At 37.3% G+C, this 7,532-nt stretch overlaps 1 non-coding gene across 1 annotated transcript; it reads right to left on the bottom strand.

Annotated features, from left to right (window-relative positions):
* Positions 1-6,862: 6,862 nt before the first annotated feature.
* On the bottom strand, positions 6,863-6,934 carry Trnam-cau (transfer RNA methionine (anticodon CAU)). The gene has a single exon. It is a non-coding gene; the product is annotated as a tRNA-Met (tRNA).
* Between the last annotated feature and the right edge of the window lie 598 nt (positions 6,935-7,532).

Below are 7,532 nucleotides of genomic sequence, written 5' to 3'. Positions count from 1 at the left end.
GTGTACAGGGGTATGTGCAGTCTATCCTGAAGGCCATCGAAACCGCGAATTTTGCAGGTCTCTACCGATAGCTAGGGACCGGAAAAATTCGCGGATTCAATGACCTCTAGCATAGCCTCCATTATCCTCTGCATTTCTCAAGTAAACACGCGTGTTCATTTGGTACTAAATTGTGAGGCGTCTCCACTGGGTAGCTTGTGATTCGACGCTTCTTTGGTCGATAGTCTCTCACTGGCCGAGAGAGCTCCAGTTAAACTGCGAGCCAATAGCAGAACCAGCAGAATTGTTAACATGTTTGAATTTCAGCCTATCACGAAATGAATCCGCGAATTTTTCCTGTCTCTACCGATAGCTAAAGTTACTTGTAAACCGTCCCCTGAATAGCTTTCCAGTGTTAAATGCTCACATAAAAAAAATTGATTCTTGAATGTAACGTTAATAAAAATATAAAAATTATGCGCCAATGTTCGTAAGAAATGCCCATTATCATCTCGGGAAACTTATTTCATATATGCAAAAAATTACCATTGCAATGTGTTGTACAAAACTTATAATATATATTTCTTACAGTATTACAAACTATTTCTTACCAACTGAATTCCAAAGGAATATTTTGCTATCGTACAGCAAGTACATACTTTCGAATTTTACACTTTTGAAGCTATTTAATATGCCGATATTCCTACAAAATGTGAATGTGCGAGCTGTCCTACAAGTGAGCAAAAAATTATATTTATATCTAATTAAAGTAATATTAATTTATATTTAGTCTTTAAATCTGGCTAGCCTTTATATGTCCAATTTTTCTTCTATGAACTTAAATTTTCTTCTATAACTTCTGTTCGCAAATTCGTCTTATACAAATTCATTTATAATTTTCCATTCTTCTCGCACAGCTAGAATCATCAAAATTGGCACACTTATGGCTACTGGATATGCCAATGTGCTTGCAAATTTTATGACTGTAACTGGCCATCAGGTATGTAAAAATGTAATACTATTAATATTTGTAAATATAAAATGTATACAATCCTATGAGGGAGTTTGAGGGATTTTGGTTAGGAGAATACCCCAATGGAGGGCGAAGTTTCCTTAGTGGGAGGCGAAGAGACCAGTTTGGGAACGAAGCCCCCAAGGGAAGTTTTGGAATGAAGCCCCTAACGCGTGGACGCCACTTCTATAGAGGACTTTGGGGAGCGAAGCAGCCTTAGGGATTTGGGGGCAAAGCCCCTAGTAATTGAAGCGAGTTTATTATTATAACCACGTAACTTATATAGTTACAATCTGGGAATATCGTATGCTCATCTACACATTGTCAAATTTGAAAAAGTGAATCTCCATTTTCTTTAAATTGGTACGTCTATGTTTTATGTACGAGTCAGAGACATGATATAACATTTTGTCTGCGGTAAGAGACGTGGCCTTTCAACAAAATATTGCAAATGTTCTATTACTAGTATCTAGAGATGCCTTCATTTTAAAGGGAAAAATTGACAAAATCATTTATAGTTCTTGCAGTATTTGTGTTTATTGTTGGTTTTTGATTAGAGAGAGGTTTTCTTTCGGATTGGAGAGGCCAAATGGGATCGTAGTTACTGGAATTATAAATGTCCGTAATTCACTTTAACTAACTAACGTCATGTTTAACCTTCCTCCAAATAATAATAAAAAAAATGTTTGAGTCAATATCTTGGCACACAACGTTTCGCGAAATACAGCTGACTACTGATATTTCATGATATAAGCCTGCAAAATTAGCCCTTTTTTTTTCTGATTCCTGGTTAGAATCCACAAAATTGTTTACAAAGTATGTATGGTTCAATGGCTGCCATTACAGTTTATTTGTATCATCAAAATTTTGGTATGTTATTGTTTATTTCCGGTTTTTTGTTGGTCAAATCCCCGTTAACTTATTCAAATACAATTCAAACGTATAGTGGCATATTATACATTATAGCCTGTCTCCAAATAAGAAGTGATGGGTAGGTGCATGCATATTTCGCTTAAAGATTCTGAGACCAGCTGTGTGTTAAAACGCTAAGTTATCGTCTGTATGGACACCCATAACACCCGTTCAGTGCGAAAGCAAACGTGTCATGAATGGCCAGGCCAAATAAGGCTATGAATTCTCTTGCAGACGGCCGTCAATCACAAGGAAGAAACCGCTGGGAGTGGGTTGGGGTTAGCTGCGGGTTGTATCAATCGAGGGATGCGAGAAAAAACTTAAAATACTTTCATAATTGAATGATATATATATATATATTACACTATTCTATATATGTAATTAAAATATCAATTTTAAAAAATTAATTTTTCTCATTAAGGGTAGTTTTTCGAAAAAGAACCAAAAATTTGTTTTAACAGAGCACAAAAACAATCAAACAATTTAATAATAAACATGTTACTACATAACACTATTAACTATAATGTTATTTTTGTCCTTGTTGTTTAAATTCCGTACTCTTTGCTTGTTGTGTACATATTTTTGTATTTTATTTCTCATTATTGGTTTACAACTACCCAAATCAAACTCCAACAGTAAGCATTATTAAATGCTGAATGCCAAACTGTAGTAAACATCATGTCAGTGTTAAGAAGACTGCAGGTAACCGCTCTACCACTCTGGTTCTGGGGTAGAGCGCCTGCCTTGTGACTTGTAGGACCCGGGTTCGCGCCCCGGCTCCTCCAAGGCGGATTGCCCAGACAAAATGGCGGCATTTTCTCTGGTAGGAATACAATCCCTTGTAACAAGTCAGGCTACCAAAGAAACGGTGGGTGGAACAGAAAAAAACCTTCCAGGTGGCTTCCAAATGGGGAGCCCGTTTCTTTTCTTGGGCTCCCCATGCGGTGGCCATTCCGGGGGTTTCTCCGGGGGAACGGAGTTTTGCAAAAAAATAAGTAAGCTAGTTTGAGATTAATTTTTTGTTATTATATTTAAAATTAAAATAACTTATTTCCGAATTAGTCTACGGGCAAAAGACTCTCGCCACCGCCATGCCTCGAATGATAAAAATTATATTAAATAATTTTTTTGGAAAATAATGTTTACAACTAATATTAATAATAAAATATTTTTGAGCCAACAATTTCTAAGTTTAAAGAATTATGGTCATTTATTTATTTGTATTTAATAACTATTTACATTTTTCATATAGTTTTTAAATGATTCCGTACACACGGCAGCAGCAAATATTTTTTTTTATCAAATTCACAATTTAAACCAACATGGTCACAATATCCCGCAAAGAATTTTAAATGTGTGACTCTCTTAATTATCTATTAATTATGGTTTTTATTAGTTCAAAAATAATCGCTCTGAGGTGCATACGGCCGACTGCTGGAAATATCTGTGTACAAAACTGCAGGGCTTTGGGCGAACCTATTTTCCTCTCTTTGGCAATAATAAAAATTAAAAAAAAAAAACTCATTACGTTTTTAAGTGTTTACTAAATCTTGCTGTATGCAGATGAAAACGAATGTTTCGTGTTATTTAAAAATTCGCCATTTGACCATTTATTAAGTATATTGGTTCTTTACCCGGATAATTAACGGGTTTGTAATTAAGGTACTTTCAGGTAAATACTCTACCTAAGTAGATAATTTCACACTTCCGGACTGCCTAGCCCATATTCATAACATAACGTAAATATCATATTTATCATAGTCTGTGTGTACACACGTAATTCCAGAAAAAAAACAGGCAATCGTTTTAAGTTAGAGAGTTTATCTTACAGTGGCAAGCATGCGGAGACGGACTAACAAGGATTTACTCGCGGGAGCAACAGACGCGATGGTGAAATGTTCTTGGGGGATCCGTTTCCCGTGCCATTTTCGGAACAGGGCCTTAGCGGTTCGATGCCCGTCGGAGGACCGCTGCGATGGCGACACAGCCTGCGGTGTTGCCCCGGACTGCCCGTGAGGCAACTTCATCGGCTGCAAGGGCCGCCCGGTCAGCGAACTGTGTCAGGGGCCTGCCCCGCCAGTGGGTCGCCGGATCCCCCTGCCGGGCTCCGGGTCGCCTCCTCTTCTTCTTCGCGGCGGCCGTCATCCGGTACCTCCCTGACGTCACAGCTTGCGCAATCGCCTGGCACCTGGCGTAGTTCCACGTCGTGCTGGTCTAACCTCTCGACAGTAGTGCATCTCCTCCGACACACTGACTGACAGACACCACTGACGGAACCACTAGCAGTCCTAGACCTTGTCCATATATCTCAGTGGGGGCCCTAAAGCCACTGCCTATCGACAGTAGAGCATTTCCTCCGACACACTGACTGTCAGACACCACTGTCGGAACCACTGGCAGCCTTAGAGAATGTCCATTTACTCCTGCGGGGGCTCTACAGCCACTGCCTCTTGACAGTAGAGCATTTCCTCCGACACACTGACAGACAGACACCACTGCCGGAACCAGTGGCAGCCCTAGACCTTGTCCATTTACTTCTGCGGGGGCCTTAAAGCACTCTACAGAGAGATACTGATGTTTATTTTCATCGCATGGTTTTGAACTCGATTTGAGATTTGATTTAAGTCACTTGGGAAAAAAGAGGACGATGCCTAACACGTCTCCCTAAATTATACCACGAATGCTTTATCGAACAGTCCAAAACTGTAATCTCCACGTAATCCAATTATTCGGTGACGATTCTTGTGGTAAGCTGGCGCGCATTAATTAACCTTCTTCAAAATGAACTGTATGAGATCTTCCTCGTTATTCTTATTTGAAGACGATTTAAGTCACTTGGGAAAAAGGAGGACGATGCCTAACACGTATCCCTAAATTATACCATGAATTCCCTATCGAACAGTCCAAAACTGTAATCTCCACGTGATAAAAGTATTCGGTGACGATTCTTAAGGTAAGCGGACGTGCATTATCCCGCCTAAAAATGAACTGTTCGCCGATAAGCGGAGCAAATGGGATCGCAGCCTCTAGGAGCACTTTTTCTATATACTTCAGGCCCATTCAGAGCCCCGTTACAAATAACTGATTGGCTTTGTGCAGTCACAGACGAGTCTCGCATTCAGACGGTCTAGACATTGTGTGGAGACAGGGCAGCATACAAATAGTATATTTATGGTTGGTAGAGAATAATCATAGTTTCATTAGTAAATAGGCTGAATTCAGGAAATAAATCGTAAATTTATTTATGAGTGAAAATAACTCCTTTATTCGTTATATTCAATATATGATATGAAATTGCAAATTGATTTAAAACTTTGAAGGTTATTAGTTTTTTTTAACTTAAATCGTTATATTAATCAAATAATTAATATGATTAATGATAGACAACTTACGGGTTAATAGACTCGTCATTCATGGAAGATTAACATCTGGATAAAACAACTGATTTTTTAAATTATGATGTTAAAAACTAATTATTTGCTGATGATTTGTTAAAAACTTTATTAAAAAACATTTATTTCATGATGGCCTTTTCAAAATAATCATTCCTAGCAAGTTACTTTCAAGCTATCCAACAAACTCCTAACTGAGGCTGTCAGATGTTCACCAGAGTGACTTCAACTTTAGAACAGATACCCACTCCGTGGACTAACAACTCCGTGGTGAGTCACGGAAAGAGACGTGTATGTGTCCCATTTCAGGAAATGGCGACTTCTGGAAGACCTCTCGGGCAGGGCTATCACACACAGGAGGATGCAGTTAATAATCATGACATTGCCCTTGGGATATTCACAAAATATATGGTCTCAAATACTGAAATTTAGTATTTTCGCACAAATTTTGATTGAAAGAAGAGTTTAGCACATTAACGAAAGTATTCACGTTAACATTAATATTCCCTACAAAGAAATAAGAAGTAAAATTTGGGCTCGGAAGGGGCTATCGCCCCCTGCGCCCTTCCTCTGGAGCCGCGCTTGGTTTCAGGTCATCATTTTACTTTTACGATTAGCACGGTTCAATTTCAAGTTCAACAAAATGAAAATATGCATATACATACATAGTGCATACTTTTTGCATAATTAGACTGCCAAGTTGAATTTTTAACATTTTTGTGCAGTATGTATAAGGAGAGACGAGAGGAATAAATAACTGAAAACTGTTGGGTTTAAAGGCAATTAATTATATTTATCCTTTGAAAAGATAAAAATTCTGATGATATTAAAAATCCCTGTTAAATTAAATATTTTTTTTTATGAAAGAAAAGAAATCATATCACATAGCAGCCAGTAAACTGACTTTAAACCTAAAAAAAAAAGTTTTTATTTGGTGAAAGTTCAGCTAATCTAAAACCGCGTGGAACGTAAATATAAAATATTGATCTGGAACGGGACATGAAGCACCCTTCAACTGGAGCCACATTCAAACACAGCAGTGTTGTGTATCTCGTTTGAACCTCGAGTGTATACTGCATGACGAAACGCGTTCCGTACAATCGGTGGCTTGATACAGTATCGCAGTCGTAAAGCCGGAAAAGGCGCCGACACAAGGCTAACGGCACTTGGAAAGGAAAGCCCACGTCACACTGGCCTGGTTGGATTCATCTCCTGAACATCCCAACTGTTTGCTGCCCACATCTCGTTCTTGTCCGCTCGCAGTTCATCAAGTATAAAATCCCTGTAGCGACTAATGATTATATGAACACTAACGTGATGAAAATATTTTTGACGTGATAACGTCTTATAAATCGATGAACGCCAGCTGCACGCACGAAAAATTGTCACGTTCCACCTGAGCCGTGTGAGCAAGAACCGGCCAACAACCGTGCGAGAAAATCTTCTATAATATCAAAAAGGTTAAGGCGGACTTTTTAAATAATTGTTCGTGATTATATTTAAAGAAATTATTTAAATTAAATTTGCAAAAACTGTAAATAATATTTTAAAATTAAAAAATATCTGTTAGCAGAGCATGGTTTCGATCCACGGACCTCTGGGTTATGGGCCCAGCACGCTTCCACTGCGCCACTCTGCTCTCATGGTTGAACTTTTAAGTTAAAGAATTGGTTATATAAATACGGTTTACGGACGATAGTTTAATGTGACATCATAACAAAACATTGATGAAATGATTGCATACTTTTATGAATAAAATTGAATCATTTTTATTTTAATAATAAAAGAATAAATACTTGAAATTATACTAGTAATCAGATTTTTAAAATTAACCTTTATTGACGAAATTGTTGCTGTAATAAGCAATGAAAACCACATTAACTTTTCACTTCGCTTTATAAACAGTCGACGAAACAGTTCACGTGTAGATGACTTATAATTAATTTAAAAAACTGGCGTTTAGCAATAAAGTTTAAATAAGTATAATTATGAAGAAGTTTTCATATAAATAAACTGTAATCAAATATCTATCATCAATTATATGAATCACCATAATTTTTTAGTCAATTGTAACATAACCTATTACTACTGCACTCGCCGACATATGATACTTGTTTTTTAATAATAAAAGAATAAATACTTGAAATTTTACTAGTAATCAGATTTTTAAATTGCAAGAATAATTAACGTTTATTGTCGAAATTGTTGTAATAAGCAATGAAAACCACATTAACTTT

This window comes from Bacillus rossius, chromosome 7 (assembly GCF_032445375.1).
Source record: "Bacillus rossius redtenbacheri isolate Brsri chromosome 7, Brsri_v3, whole genome shotgun sequence".
In the NCBI taxonomy this organism is placed as follows: Eukaryota; Metazoa; Arthropoda; class Insecta; order Phasmatodea; family Bacillidae; genus Bacillus; species Bacillus rossius.
The sequence above is the reverse complement of the archived record's forward strand: the minus strand, read 5'-3'. Positions and strand labels throughout refer to the sequence as shown.